Source organism: Heliangelus exortis, chromosome 14 (assembly GCF_036169615.1).
Source record: "Heliangelus exortis chromosome 14, bHelExo1.hap1, whole genome shotgun sequence".
Classification (NCBI taxonomy): domain Eukaryota; kingdom Metazoa; phylum Chordata; class Aves; order Apodiformes; family Trochilidae; genus Heliangelus; species Heliangelus exortis.
Genome location: NC_092435.1, coordinates 8,270,763 through 8,287,491, shown reverse-complemented (window position 1 = coordinate 8,287,491; position 16,729 = coordinate 8,270,763). Strand labels below are relative to the sequence as shown.

The following is a 16,729-nucleotide window of genomic DNA, read 5'->3' as shown; positions in this document are numbered from 1 at the left end:
GTTGTACTTACCAAACCTGTCAGTGTAATGAGCTGGCACCCTCTGAATATGCTCTATATTATGTTCTCCTCGGTTTGCAGCTTTTAAAGCACAATACTATTAGTAGATCTGTTAATCTAATAAGAACACCAGGGCTAATTATATGAAAAATGTTAAATTGCTGGGAAAAAAAAAAGTTACTGAAATCAGCAGTTGTTCTTTTTCACACTCGCAGCACATCCTAGAATGGTATCTCTTGAGGAGCAATTAGCTGTGTCAGGGCAGCTGAATTCCAACACACAAAGATGTCATTTTGCCATATTAAGAAACATTATTAATAAAGAAACTACAGCAAGTTGTCATAGACTACCCAATTATTGTAATAACAATCCATTTCTCCAAAAGCTCAGGAGAAGGTCTTCACAACATTAAGATGGCAGAAGAAAACACTCCTGTTCCTTAAAGAAAAAAGGGAGCCCAAAAGGCACTGCTGTTACTGACTGGCAGCATGGGAGAGTTCAGCACTGATACAAGGGTCACACAAAATGTATTCATATTGTACAAAAACTGGTGTCACATCCAAATGAGCTAGAGCTAAGGCTTTGTTTTATTCTTTATTCAAAGACACATTAATAGTAATGACTCGGGTGATAACAAAATGTCTGTCACAATGGGACACAGAAAAGCTTTCTATTGCAATTACAGAATATCAGTGGTGTCTCTTGGCAAGGAATAATGTCTTACCTAAGCAAAGTTTCTGTAAGATTTCTGATATGTTTGCTATCTCTTCATGCAAAGTGAGACTACACAGAGGCTTAAATGTGACAAGAATCTTTTTATCTGCCCAAGTGCTGATTACTGAGCTTGCATGCTGGTTACTGTGACACCCATCTGTCAGACACTAAATGTTGCCAAATACTTATTAAAACCACAATAATTAAAGCTATTAAAATTCCAATAAATAGTTAAGAAATTTTGTACAAATAAAAAGTTAAAATATTGAAAGCAATCTTCAAAAGCTCTATCTAGCAATAACTCCGTGTTAATAGCAGACTCCAAAATTGTTTAAAATAATAAACAGAGACTTTCTTGATACCAAGAACTCTACAAAACTAACTGTGAATATTGATCATATAGAAATTACTTCCTTTCCTTGTTTTCAAGGCTCCATAGCTTCTGACAGAAGTTATTTCCTATTTAACCACAGAGGTTTTGGGACAAGAGGTCACAACTAAATCAAAAGACAGTGAGTGAGGACAAAGGTCTTCAAAACCAGCCCTGCAAAGGCTGTATGTGATCATGTCAGCCATGTACATCTGGCTTTGAAACATTCAACAAGAAAAAGTTGTAGGCATATTTCTTCATAATGCTAAAAAAACACCCCAGTGGAATTAGAAAACATTAGAAAACAAATGAAATGTAATACTGTACTTAAATTGTGCAAGATATTTAAATAAAGTGCTTATTACTACAGAGTAGTAGCTAGACAGATCATTCACATCAGTATTGAATAAACTTTTAATAACTTCTTAAATGCATGCTTTGAGACACAATAAAATTACTTCCAGGCATTAGAAAGAGACTTGCCTGACATATAGATAATCAATAACTGCCTATTCCACAAAGACAGACAAAGCTACACTTGGTTCAGACTTAGGCCTTTTTTTCTCCCTTTAAGTATTACAAAATTTATTGTAGCCAAACCCAGTGAAAAGTATTTATCTGAAATATGAGTATACTTGTGAATAACTACACAGAAAAAAGCAGTAAGCTAGAAAGCAGCTCCCTTGCTAAGACTTTTCCATCTCAAATTCCCAAGTCCTTTTGAGAAGACACTTGTTCTTGCTGTATTCCAGGAATATCACTACCAATCTCCATGAACTTCAAAAATTAAAATTAAAAAATGGCATTTTATTTGAATGTCACTGGTAATACATTAGAAACTCCAACAACTTTCAAGAACTTTCCCTCTACTCTCTCCACAAATCTGGCTTTATTATTACCAAAGGACTGACTGAACTGAAAGTAAGTTTTTGTATTTTAGAACCTAAACTAATAGTCATAACTAATATAAACAGGTCAAAGAAAACAGAGCAAGAAGAGTCTTTGGGGTTTTTTGTTTGTTTGTTCATTTTCCTTTTTTTTTTTTTCTTTTATTCTTTTTTTTTTTTCCCCCTTGTTATTAGCCAGCACTGCACTGCAACATAATAGAAATCAATTCTTTGAAAGCATTGCTCTGAAATGTAACAATTAGCAGAAAAAAAAGTCCCTGACCTACTACCAGTTAAGGCAGTGAATGTCTCCAAAGATACTGAAAAAAGACACATCAAAGACTGAGCAGTCTTGAACACAAGGAGAAAATTCCAACCAGTAACTACGATGCAGATCCACGTTTGGTAATCTGTATCCAGGGCACAGAGACTTGGATTTGCTTCTACTCTCTCACTTTGTCTGACACAGCTATGAAAATGTATCACACATTCTCATGATAGCTCTGGCACTCTATTTGATGTGCCAGGGGAGCTGCTTCAGAAGCAGGAGCTCAAATAACTGCCTACCAATATCAGAAAGGAAGATTCCACTTCTTCCTGCTATGCAATTCCAATAATATACCTTGCTCCAGGCCCTTTGTGAGCAATTTAAGTCTCTAAAATGGCAGCAAACAAGCCCAGCAAAAAAAAATTGCAAGGGTTTATGCTATTAAAACAAGTTAAGTCATCCCACAGAGTGGCCTAGGAAGCACCAGTGCTGGGAAAATAAAGGATGCAACCTCTTAGCTGGCTGCAGAGAGAAATAACTTTCCAATTGTTAAGTTTTATGTATACACATTGGGAAAATAATTGGGGATAACAGTTTAATCTATCCTCAAATTATTACTTTTATTAGCAACTACTCTTCAAGGAAATGACAGGCAGTTGTCTTAGAATCTACAACTGTATATAAAATGCTTGAAGAATAATGAGAATTAGAAAAAATGGGAAAAAAAACAAGTTAGATAAAGGGAAGCAGCCTCTATTCGAGAATAATTTCCACTCATTAATGACCTCCTGCTTCCAGAGGCCACAGAGTGCTTTAAACTATTTTTCCTTATGAAGGAAGATTAACACTCATTTTTTAAAAGTGTAATAGAATATGATACAGAAAGTTATGTCTCTGAAGGCTCTCACGAAGTCTTTCAGAGTTTGTTAAGAACTTTCCATTTGTGCACTAGAAAACCAATGGACTTAGTACAATTCTACATCACCATTTAAGAGTCTGACCCCTGGTGCCCTGCAGTGCCACTTTTAACAAGTTCTGAGCAGATCCAGATGAAACCCTCAGGCTCATGGCAGCCTGAAACCTGTAAATGTAATCCAAAACACAATACAATCCTCTACTAAGTCAAGGGGTGGCAAAAGCACTATTGCACCTTATCATACAGTTAAAAGTAATGGATGTCTTCCATCCTAATAGCACCAAGCTGAAAATGTAATTCAGAACTACTTCTAGTAAAAAACTTCTCCATTAGCACTTCAAACGAATCTGTATGACAACTGCAGCTAGATGAGGGATATGGGTAAGGGGAAAAAAGCAGTCATTTGGACAAGTAGCATATTTTATACAAGCATCATTTTGTACGTCTCAGTGACATCATTCTAAAAACCTATTTGTACTACATGGATGCTCTAAAAAAGTTAAGACAGAAAATATAATTATTTTGTAAATTACATTAACTGTTTTATCTTGCTCAAGTTATGTTATTTGTAGCACTAGCACAGGTAATTCTACAAAGCTTCTGCCTGTATCATAAACCAGTACATTTATACTGGCCTAAGAAGTTGCCCACTGTAAAGTTTCATGAAGGAATGCTACCAACAGCTGCAATGTAATTTTCTACTAAGATTGTGACAATCAGGCTACTTATTTTTAATTTACATTTTAGTTCACCTCTTTAGAATATGCTGGTATTACTGTTGATTTCCAATCTCATCTACATAACAAGCATAAAAAAAACCGCCAAACCAAAACTCTTTAAAGTATTTATTGATGTATCATTTTCATTAATTCCTTAGCACTTATTATGCCAAGGAGGGTTCTAGAGGGTTGTCGAAATTCGAAAGGGAAGATGTTATTTTGAAAACATTGCTTGAAAGCGTGCAGGATATGCAGTTTTGATCTGCAAGCTAAAAAGTTAGCATTGGAAGAAGAAAAAAACCAAATAGAATACAATGTTACTGTAACATAAATTATTTTTTAAAATTTTTGAATGGGATGGTTGCAGGGGATAAGCCAGACCTGGAGTGAAACCAGATTATGTGATTTGAAGGGGTATCACTTATCTGTAGCTTTTACTTCTCCTCTGTCTCTTTTTTTCTCTCTCTTTTTTCCTTCCCCCCCCCTTCCCCCCCCTTTTTTTTTTTTTTTTTTCTTTTTTTTTTACAATATAGTCTAGCCTGTTTCCCTTTTCCTGTACTAATCATGGTGGCATTTCTGCAATGGAAATTTAAAAGCTAAGTGTTCCAACAAATTAATAGAACATACCCACCACTTAAAATACCAAAGAAAACCAAAACAATCCTACAGTGATTGTTTCACTATTTTCCTGCCCCAGGGTATAATCTTTTCCTTAATGTGTAATGTCTTCATTACATTCTGCAGTGGGGCTGCAGGTGGGAATGGTGCTTGCAGGGCGTGGAGGCTGGCACTAGGGATCCCCTGCAGTGTGCAAGAATGTTCACCAGCTGTAGGTCAGATAAATAGTTTATACAGTGTGGGTAAAGTGTTCACAGCTGAGCTTCTTTTACTGCCACTTCATAGTCTAACTGAGGACTGTACAGAGCATTTACCATCCTCAGTTGTAAGAGTTCTTCCAGAGAAGAAATGGGAGAAATAGCCCCTAAATGCTCATATGTCCCTACCAAGTTTCAACATTAAAGCTGCTATTTAAAGGTAATAAATGTACACACACATGGGAATTCTATAGAAAAATCTACAGAGAGGAAGCAAGAAAGTCTTGAACACCCTATAGTGCCATTGGGCATAGATTAAAAATATTCTTTTATCATGAAGTGCTTGAAACTCAGCTCACAACACTTTGCACGAGTGACTTCCAGTGACTTTGTACCTTTCCATATAGAATCATGACCTTAGATATCTAATGAATGAATAATTGAAATGGAATCAAAGTCGAGTCAAAAAATAGGTAGAATTTATGGGGCTCTCTGGGCAGAAGAACAATTTGTAGCATATTAAGTTAACCAGATTAAATTGGCTACAACTGTATAAGAATGGATGCAGGACATTATGGTAATGGCACAGTACAGCAGAACCTAGATAATTTGTTTTTCTCTCCTGTAGACACCACAAATGTCGACCCAAGATGATCATTCTAAAGTAAACCCATTATGAACTGGGACAGAATATCCCTGTATCACCTTTAAAGAAATTCTGATACTTCAGTCAACTGATACTGAGAAATACTGATACTTCAGTCAACTATACCTTTTAAACATGGGCTTTTGTAATGGACCCTGCAGTGAAGCTTTTTCATTTTACAGCTTACAAGCAAATCCAGCATTTTGAAACTGCAGAAAGATTTTACATCATATTTTGGTGCTGTTGCATTCAGTCTGTTTTAAGAAAGCTTCTAATGAACTTATGAATACTCTATGTATTTCAATATTTTAATTCAAAACTTAAATAAGATAAATAAGTCATATTTCTATCCACAGAAGAGACTGCCTTTGAGCATCAAGAGAAGCAAGATAGATGAGAAAGATGTGTGTTTGCTCACCCAAGTTACAAATCACAGCCAATGTCTATAGAATTATCTGATTTTTTAAATAGAGCAAGTCACATTAGCATTTATTTAAGATGTAGACAATACTTCTACACTGAATTAGTCTAGGATAATGTGACTTCAGAACTTAATGCCTGCTACATCCTATTACATAATACTTTGGACCTGTATTATTGTCTGTATTTAGCTAACTTCTGGCAGTCTTTGAGAAGCAGTTTCTAACTCCTGGAAGGACTTATTGAAGTTCATGTAGAAAAGGATATGTTCTCAGGACCTTTTGCTATTTTAAGGATCATTTTCTATAAATACATTAGCCTTTACTTAACCATAACCAGTTTTTAACAGACAATGTGTAATACATGTATTCAGAAACTGTGGCTACACATGGGCTATTAGCCAGTGACCTGACAAAAACATTTTTCTTAAGATACAGAAAAAAGTTAAAAAAAAATAGGATTCACCATGAAGTAACTTCATAAACTTAAACTTAGATAACTTATAATTATCTTATACCTAAGTTTTAGATGTATATGACCTCTGCCAATTGTAATTCCAGTAGTGCCTGCAATTTTCATAATAGCATAATTTTTTTCCCAAAGAAAATTTACATTCTAACCGAAATTAAGCAGCTCATGGCACTTGGAGTCCTGAAATGTGCAAGGATTTATAAATTAGATACCCACATCACTTACTGCCAAGCCTCTCCTCACAAGGTATTTCCAAGAAATAGCTTTTTTTGACAGCTTTCTTGGAATTAAAGTGTGCTTGAATTTCTCTTTATTTTGAATAAAAGGAGAACTCCCACTCTTCACTGGGCTACCAACAGCCTGTAATAGGTGTTCCTAAATTTGTCCTGCTGGTTAAAGCAGTCTCAGTTTTATCATTACTAAACATCAACTGTTTCATTTTATTTCTTGGCTGTAAACAAGCATTAATAAATTTATCTCCTAGTTTTAATGAACACAGAATGATCCCTGGCTTGAAAATATAAAGAGGCTTCAGCTGAGGTTGAAATACTCTGGATGAAGTGCTGAATAAACATACTGAAAGCTTGTTTGATGTTGAGCAAAGGCTTTTTCCTTTTTTTTTTTTTTTTTTTCTATCCGAACAGATTCAGCAGAGGTTAAAAGACGAAATTGAAATCTGGAGCTGAACTGACTTTATCAGGAACACCATACAGATACAGCAGGACACTCTACCTCTCAAACTGATGTTAAAATGCTGGATGATATAAGTAGCCCACAGTCTAAACGTATCAGTGGTTTAATAACAAGAAAATTGACTTCACTGGAGATCTAGAGCCCTCAGTCTCGCAGCACACACTTGGTGAACTGCTTTTTGCTTTTTAAAGGTCATCTGTTTCCCTCTCCTAGATTCTGATCCAGGAAGGTAAGAAGGTGTATAAAGAAAACAGCCCTGCCTGTTCTGAGATGAAGGAAGCAACATGCATTATGCAATGCACAAAAACCAAGGCAGCTCTGACTCTCATTTCTATAACGTTAGATATTATTCTCCACCCCCAGTTTGAACCATCAGGGACAGAGAATGGAAAAGTGTGCCAAGAGTTATTTCCCAGAGTTGATAAAATAGTTTCTTTATACAGGTGCTCTACTCAATGTGTCACATCCAGAACACAACCTCTTAGAAGTTTTTGGTGAAGAGATTCAAGATCATTCTGCATGGATTAGAAAACAAGGCAGGTCAGTAGGTAAAACAGGATACTGCCATCATGCTTCCTGCATTGCTACACATCACTGCTGTATTATTATTCTGAGATAGTTACCTTTCTTCAGTCCCCTAACCAAATTTTTATTTCTTGGCTGACTGTTAATAAAGCTTGAAATGTCCTTAAAGTCTTTAAAACTCTCATTTTCTTGGTACACAAAGTTTAGGCTTGCCTATAGATAGTGTAAGTTGCTCCCCAATCATCTTTCAAAAACTAAAAAATGCATTCCAGCATTCTTACTTTCCAGCATATGAAACTCATTTCATTCCACTTTATCTGGAATCTTTATTCTGTGAATTGCCCAAGTTTGTAAATCAGTTTTTCTGTTAGGGTTCTGAAAAAAAAAAACAAAAAAACCAAACCAAAACAAAACAAAAACACCCAACCAAACCAAAACAAAAACACCCTGATAACTTACTGATGGTAACTGCTGACATTTCGCACTGAGGAAGGATAAAACAAAAAACAAACCTTAACACCATGTATTATTATCAAGCCTCTAATAAAATCAGTTTCTCCCGATGGAAAAAAAAAAAAAAAGCAACTTATGGTTTTGCAGACATCAGGATCTGGACTTCAATAATACATAAAATGGATTAGCTGGCAGGCCTATGATATAAAAATTAATAGGTTTCATATAAAACACATGCTGCTAAGATGGTCTCATCAGCCATTTCACAGGCTCACTGTACCAGTGTGCTTTTTTCTCTCCATTAAAAAAAGAGAAATGAAAAAAAGACAAAATATGTTTAGCAATTCTAAACATTGCATCTCTAATGTCCTCTAAATCTAAAGTTTGCAAACATTAGCAATCAACTTACTCTGATATAATTTATTAAATACTGCCACCCAGTGGTGACTCTAATAACAATTAAGTGCCCCATAAAAACCAAGTTAACATGAAATTCTCACCATCCATGCAACTGCAGAAAATAAATATTTCAACAGGTTACATAAATCCTTATCTTACAAGCTAAGGTTTATAAGAATTCAAATTTGCTGATGATATTTTGGCCTGGTTTATGTTAGTTACAAGAGCAAGAATTAATTCTCTGCTATGTGAAAGGACAAATGAAATAAGCAGGGAAAGGTAAGAGCATCAGGCCCAAATCCTTTCAAATCCTTGATGGAACCTAACCAAAGGGCAAAGGGTGTTAAGTTTTACTGTCAGATTGTGGGTGTGCAGAAGGGTAAGCAAGACAGTGAAAGGGAGCAACCTGACTATTAACTTTATTTGTCCCAATTCACACATAACTGCATCCCCAGCAAGAGGTGAGAGAAACATGATTTTTTTATTTATTTATTTCTAATTTCCAAAGAGCCTTTCTTATTATTTGCTACTGATGGAAGAAAAATACTGAACAAATTTAAAACATATTAAACTAGAAGGGATTTAGAAAGATACCGAAATCTGCTTTCCAGACATACCTGTGTCTATTGATTGGTTTCAGATCTGCAGAATTTGATGCAAAAATAAAGTGCAGAATTATGTTTCTATGTAATAAGTAGAGCACTGAAGAACCATCAGCAACCTAAGAGCTCATTCCTCTCCTTTGCTTTATAATTCCCCATGAATTGCCAGCATGAATCACAATTCTCTTTAGATAATGAAGACTTAGAACTTTCATTATATGAAATATAAATCTATCCGGCCACGCCATTAGAAATGCCTATCAAGGAACCAAGTGTACTTCCTTCCTCCAATGCAAACACCTCTGCTTTTTTCTGCTTTTTTCTTGTTCATGACATCTCACTGAAAAAACTACAGATGATATATGTCATGTCTAACAGCCAGTATTACCCCACACAGTTCTATATGTGAAGCTTTTTAAGGAAAAGGTAGCACGTGTTCAGAAATGGGGGTTGACTCCTGTATGTAGAGAGTCCATGTCAGGAAAAGGAATGGGATTTAGAAATGGGTACATGCTCTAGGATTCAGATATCCATTAGGATTATGCCAGAAAAGGTGAAATTAACAGGTTTGCTGTAAACAAGGGTAGAAGGAAAAGTACCAAAGGACAGTATCAAAAGCTTTTTAAATTGTAAGACTAGATCGTATTTCTTTTATTATAATGACAAAAATAGAGTAATGAACAGTGTCCAGATATTAAGCTACTTGAGAAATTTACTTTTTTCAAGAAGAAAATATAATATTCTTCTTAGTTGACATACTTCATGAACAACAAAAGCTGTTGCCTCATATTTTAGTCCTGTATACTATGGATTCTAGTGAAACTCCATTCAGCTGGTCTAGTTTTTACCAGATGCGTTGAGGACAGCAAGGTTTTTATTTATATAGTAATATATACACAAAATAATCTATAGATACGTGAATATAATTAGAAAAAATAATAATTACATATACTTGTAAATATACCAAGAATATGAGTAAATTAAAAGTAGTTTTCCCATGAATAACAGCTAAATATGAAGACACAAAATCTTCATGGTTTTTTGTTCAAGTCCATTCATGGCTGTTCAGAAAAGACTTGAACAAGTAACCAAAACCAAATAAACCTCCCAAGACACCGACCACCAAGAAAACCCTGAAAACAACTCTCTTGACAGAATTTTGTACTAAATAAAATTTAACTAATGTTGGCAGAACATTACTCAGCCTACAGAAAACCATTCATAGTCATGGTGACTTCCAGTCACATAATCAAACAATCCCGTTTCTCTAAAAGGTAAAAAGCCATTAGTATTTCTATTGCCTCAGTTAGTAAAGCTCTTTAATCCCTATACCAACAAGAAAAGTCTCAGGAATGTTTTACTGATTAGCACTTACCACACAGATTGACAGATTTCTACCTAAGATCTACATTAGGAACCCCTTAAAATAAAAGCAGGATAAAATGCCACCCACGGCACACACCAAACACTCTGGAGATCCAGACAAGAATTTTAAACGTGGATAGAGCATTGAGACTGATGAATTTATAAATATCTATGGCACCCATTTTTGTGGACCAAAAAGACTTGAATTCAGCATCAGTCTCACAATGACACCCATGCCAGGGGTGACTCTTCCTGCTCATGACTTTGCAAACCTGTAGCTGCTGCCTGGTGTTTTCAGTAGCCACTTTCCAGAACTCAATATCCTGCAAAACTGAAATTCCATTTCCCTTTTTTTCTATTTCATAGAAAATGAGAGTGTAGAACCCCAAAAACAGAAGCCTGAAATTAAATATAAACCAGTAACAGGTAGAAATGGACCACACACAGCCATGCTAATGTACCTTGGTCTTAATCTGCACTTCCTTGCTTTTTCAAGGCTCTAAACTTAATAGAAGATCTAATCTTATAAATTGTGCTGAAACCTGTGGAGGCATTTATTTTTCATTTATGCGTGTGTGTGAATACACACACAGAAGTGCTTTTTGAATGAAGAATGAGGATTAACAAACTGATATTACCTGAGAAACTGCACCTGCACCCAAGTTTTGAGGAAGAGTTCAATGCATTAAACCACTACATTGGTACTGCAACTCCCTATCTGCTGAAATGCACGCTGCCTGATAAAGATAACACAACAAAGTGAGAAATGGCAAAGTTGTGTTATTTCACCTGCATCTGCTGATTTCAAGGCTAAAAATAGGAAACCTTAGAGGCTGACTGTATCACTTTGATATAGTGGCTAACAATCCTAGTGAGAATCCATTGACTCCTTCTCCAGTATAATTAAAGAATAAAATGGCAGTGTTACATGAAGACAGAACTATGTTGCCTTGCCTGTATTTCTCCCCTTGACAGAGTGGATCTAAAAAACACCCAGCAGCCTACTAATCATAAAGGTGCTCATTTATTTAAATGAGTGGGCACTGGGTGACTATCTAGGTTAAGTCCTTTCCAACATCAAGTACTCTGATTCTTTGAACTCAAGCAACACCTTCTCTTACACTGTCACACACCTAGTTCCTCAGAAAACTTATTTTCACTGTTTCTTTTGAGCTTAGAAACATTAAGGGAGAGAAAGAGAAGACTGCATGTATTTTACATGAATTTCTGGTAGTATTTTGTGAGCAGCATAACATCTCTACAAACAGATGAACTGAACATTCTTTTTGTGTGGTAGATCACAACAAACAGATCCTGAGATTTAATGGGGTATTCCCTGACATACCTAACAAACATCACACCATTTCCACTCCTACCATGTGGAAACTTCAAGCTGCCCAACAGGAGATGCTGCAGAAAGTCCTGGAGAAGGAAGAATGCCTTTCCCTCACTGAGGCTTTTCATCCTACACTCAATATCAAGTCAAGCTCAGTATCATCAAAACAGAGGTCCAAAAATTCTCTGCCTCTTTTCTCCACCATTGCAGGCACAATCCTGACTCTCTCTATGACCAGAAATTCAGGCATCCCAAGGCAGCTGAATCTCAGGCCACACATCTGTGTTTGCTTATATAAAATCTAGGATTTTACTCCTTTGCCTGTAATAACATTGGCATAATGACTCACAGATTAATATTATATCACCCAACCTCACAGTAATTGCCAGAAAGTACTTTGCATCTGAGTATGCATTAGCAACAAAAACTAACCAAACATAACAGAGCTGAAATATATAAATAATTAGAAGATAAACTAGGCAGTTTCTGAAGTTCCCATATACTCTTTTATCTGCTGGTATGTAATTCAACATAGTAATAAATGTCCAACAATAATTTTAACACTGAGAAGTCCTGCTTATAATTTTTACAGTAAAAGCCATACTGCCCAAAATTGCATATTGAAAATTGAAAAAATGCAAGTTTTTTTTTAATAAAACCAATAATAGAATAATCATTTATAACATACTTGCATTAAGCTATGTAATTTTTCTGTATGCTACTTCTTAGACAGTTTTTTTGTATTAGTTACCCAAAATCTGGTAAAAATTATTTTAATAGTAACCTTAATAAATTTCATATTTTTACAGACAGGAAAATAAGTAAATAGTTTCTCCTATCTGTGCCAATAGAATTAGCACTGTATTAATTATTGTATCATAAAAGGCAGAATAATAAAACTTACGAAACACTGGCCAGTCACTTTTTATGTCCCTTCTAGGAAGCTGCAAATAATACTGTTGCATTAGTAGCCAGCTATAACCTGTTAGGGATAGTATTTTTAAATATTTTAATAGTATTTAATACTAAATCTTGTTCTAATAGTATTAAAAATAGTAATTTTGGTACATGTACCACCAGGTCCTCCCAAGCAGAAGAGGTGTGAAACATCCTGATGTAGCTGCTGTTGAATTAAGGGATGGACTTCATTACACAGTCATTTTTTCCTCCAGATCTGACTCTTTGGTCAAAGTCTGAAGAATACAAGTAAGACAAGCATTACCTAGTACACCCTGTTGTAACCTGGTATCCTGCAACAGGATAAAAGTGGTTGCCAGGAGAAGCAAAAGGGCACAGTGCCAGCAAGCAGTGATCCATGAGATCGCAAAAGCTTTATGAGCCAGAGATGGCTCTCTTAGAAATTGTTGATGGGTTTTCCTTCTATGAATCCCCAACTCTTTGATCAATATTCAGTTCCAGTCTTTATCTCCTACATACTTTTCAAATCCATAGTTCAGATATGATCATGTCTCCTTTCCAATGGAAACTTCAGTCAATAGAGCAAGGCAGTCTGCACTGCTATAACAAAACACTTCTGGGAAAGCATGATCCAAATGAAACAGACTTTATAACACCAACAAGGTTATTCTTCATTTTATCCAACTTATTTTCATCACCAGTGACTACTGCAGAATGTTTGCTGTGAAAGAAGCCCAACTTCTGAAACCACCTAACAAAAGCCCAGAAGTCCAGACAACCTGAATTCTTTCAAGCATCACATTTTTATCACTAGAAATAGCATTCCTTCTGAAATTTTAAATGTGACAATATTTCTTTGCAATTCAATTTTGACATAGATAGTCCCTCCATGTAATCATGTCCTATGCACAAAAGCAGCAACTAGAAAAGTATTTATGTTACTCCCTTGTTTGGCTGCATGGCACTGTGAATTCTCATAGAAAAAGGAATCTATTGAAATTTTAGAAGATAAAGGTGTAGTTTGTGTCATATACATACAAGAATTCTACCTGTCAAGGCACCTCCTAGGTCCTGGCTTTGGTTTTGCTTTTTTATATATTACTCAAAAAAGCTTTCTTTAACTGCCATTTAGATACACTGGCTTAACCCTTTCATCTTAGTGCCAAACAGGGACAGATGTAGAAACACACTGGGAAAGAGGAAATGAAACAAAACACCACACAGCAAGAACACCAAATAAACACTAATGAATTCTGAATTTCTTCAACATTAGTTTTTCTTATGAGTGGAGACTGGCAAGAGACATTCCTCTTTTAAAGAAAAGGCAGTAAACTAAGAACACATTAACTTTATATGTAATGCACATATTCTTAATAAAAGGCAGATCAGTTTCCTGTGGGTATGTGGATCTATGAAAACAGGATATTGTGGAACACTCTTATGAAATTTACAGAAAACTAAACAAAAGGTAATCAGCTATGCTCCTACCTTCCTTAGAGGCAAGGCTGAAAATGCAGAGTTTTGAGGAAACAGTCCCACTACTGAAGGACCAAAATTGGACAACATGCAACTTTAATACAGTTTCAGGAGAACCTGGGGCACAACAGCCAGTACTGCCTGCCAGGATTTTGTCTTGGTATTTACTGCACAAGCTCAGGTCACTAATGCACCAGAAATTTGCCTCTTTCACCTTCTTTATTTCAACAAAAAGCTTTTATCCCACTGCTCATATCCAACAGACTGAGCACCAAGGTGTGATGGGCACTAACTGATCTGTATGTGTAAATGCACAAACTAATAAAGATTTGCTGTAAGATTTAAGAGTGGCACAGTCTGAAAGAAACAAACAGGATAAGGAGATAAAATGAGTATTCAGTGGCACCATAACCATAGGGGTTTTTAGCTTCACTTCTACCTAATAGAGATTACAAGGAATTAGTTGAGACATCAGACTGAGCAGGCCACCCAGATGTGATACCACGGCAGATTTACAAAGCCCAAAACCTGGAGGATACAGTCAAAGTTACCATGAACCATTTTGCTCTGAAAAGGATTCAAATCTAGGTCAGGTGCTCATAATAGCTTTTTTCTTTCTTCCTTTCATATAATTTTTATGTTCCTTTGTAGTTGAAAGAATAAAAATGCCAACATGTTACCAGCATAGCATACATGGTGTCAGACAAGAAACAGCTTGAAAGCTTTAGAGATTAAGAACCACCAAGCTGAGAGCTGGTGACAAAAGTGCCTGAGTAAGTTTCCTATGTCAGTTCAAATATGGAAGAAATCTACCCTTGATCCAGCAACTGAAACTTCCCAGTTTTATAAAATAGATTTGGTGATTTTTATATGTGGAGCACTACAGCCACTAAGTTGTTCTGATTTCTTTTAAGCTCTGTTTTAGTTTTTAAACTCCTTTTCCACTAAATGATCACATAATTAACACATACCTGTACTTGAGAAAATTCCTTGACTTATTTCTTACAAAGTAGCACTCTGTAGGTGGTTTTGACCTCTTATATACCAGAAGTTGATGTGACAACTTAACATGAAGATGTGACAGCTGAAATGGCTTTCTGAGCCCCACAAATGACAATGTGATTTCACGTGTTGGGAATTGTGCTGTTTCCCTTTTCCATTTCAGGACAAAGTAGAAAAATTTGCTTTCACCACTCTTTTCATGTTCCAAACACAGAGGAAGATGGAGCATTGCATGTTTGCATGTTTTATTTTTTGAAAAATGGGGATAATTTGCCGACCACATGCGAACATTTTTTTCCCAAAAAAAGCCATTTTCATTTCTTTTTTCTTTTCATATCATGTAGTATAATAAATATTTATACTACCCTGCAAGGTCCAGCTAAAGCATTTAATTGGAAATGGCAAAAGCTATACTCTGCTTTAGGAAGAAAAGTGATCTACTTAAACAGTACAGGAGGGGAAAAAATGGTGGTGGAAAGAAATCTATACAAAGTATTTATCATCCTCTCCAAAGTAGTACTGACCACTTCCTTGCATTAATGGCTTAAGGTTCAAGTGCTCACTCACCTTCAAGTCCTCAAAAAGAAGCCTCTCACTCTTCAATACTCATTATCAATATACAAATAATTCAGTCCTCTCTACAAATGCTTTCTTCAGTACCGTTTCTAGAAACATTTGGGTTTTTTGACAGTTCATGAGACTGCAAGGTCTGCTTCCTTACGTGAACATGAAATCATACCAGAGCAAAAATAGGAATTTCTACCTACCAGAGATAAGTACTCATTTTGTATAGCTTTCCTTAATAAGGAGAGCCTAGGACTGGCCTTTCCACTACTGGTCACTCTTATTTTATGAGAAAAATATAACATCAAAATGATTTATTCTAAAACTCAGTTTCATCAGACAAGCTGTGGGTTTTGTCTGGATGCCAACACTGCCACGAAGGCATGGTTCTGGGGATTCATTTCTGTACTACAGCTCTGAACTAGAGAGTAAGATAGTTACTAAGTAACATGATGCTCACCCAGTGGTACCAGCTTGGGGAAAATGTGCTAAATCCCATTTAATTAGCCCAGAAAAGCAGCAGAAAAAGGATGCTCCTTCTGCACCCAGAGTGCCCCGTGCTCCATCCTTGCTTCAGCAATCTCAGCATTGTGTATCACTTCATGGTGTGCATCACCTTTCAATTTGTATTTCAGCTTGTTGATGGTATGGATTCCCTAGCTTTGTCTCTCATCCTGTAAGAGGAAGAGGGAAGAATAAACTTTTTTCAAACACAACTGAAGTATTCAACCTACGCAAGCCACCGAATAGCAGAAAACCTTGAAACAGGGACAGTTTCCATTCCCACCAGATGCCAATTTCAGGCCTAACTATGCAGCAAGCATATGTTGTTTACCTACTTTGCTTGCTATTATCTCTTGATGCCAAGAAGGTCAAAGGCTACAGCTATTAGAGGAGATGTAGTGCAATTTTTATTACCATAATGCATCAGAAAATTCAGACTGAGCATTAAATGTAAACATGAGTACAAAAGGCCAGCAATTTTAAAGTGCTGCTTACCACTTAACAACTGTTTCTCATTTTGATTTGGCAGCACAAACTAAACCTCTGTAGTCTAAGTAACAGAAAATCTTTCTATATGATTTCAAGACAATTATTTTGGTAAATGGAAAAATCATGATAAATAAATTAATACACTATTCATTATTAAAGTCTAGTGCTCTAGCTATAT

At 35.9% G+C, this 16,729-nt stretch overlaps 1 long non-coding RNA gene across 1 annotated transcript in view; it reads right to left on the bottom strand.

Annotated features, from left to right (window-relative positions):
* Positions 1-16,226, bottom strand: part of LOC139802328 (uncharacterized) — a 59,523-nt gene extending 43,297 nt beyond the window's left edge. Inside the window, exon 1 of the long non-coding RNA XR_011728563.1 lies at positions 16,019-16,226. This is a non-coding gene — a long non-coding RNA (uncharacterized lncRNA). The remainder of the gene's footprint in view (positions 1-16,018) is intronic.
* Positions 16,227-16,729: the final 503 nt, after the last annotated feature.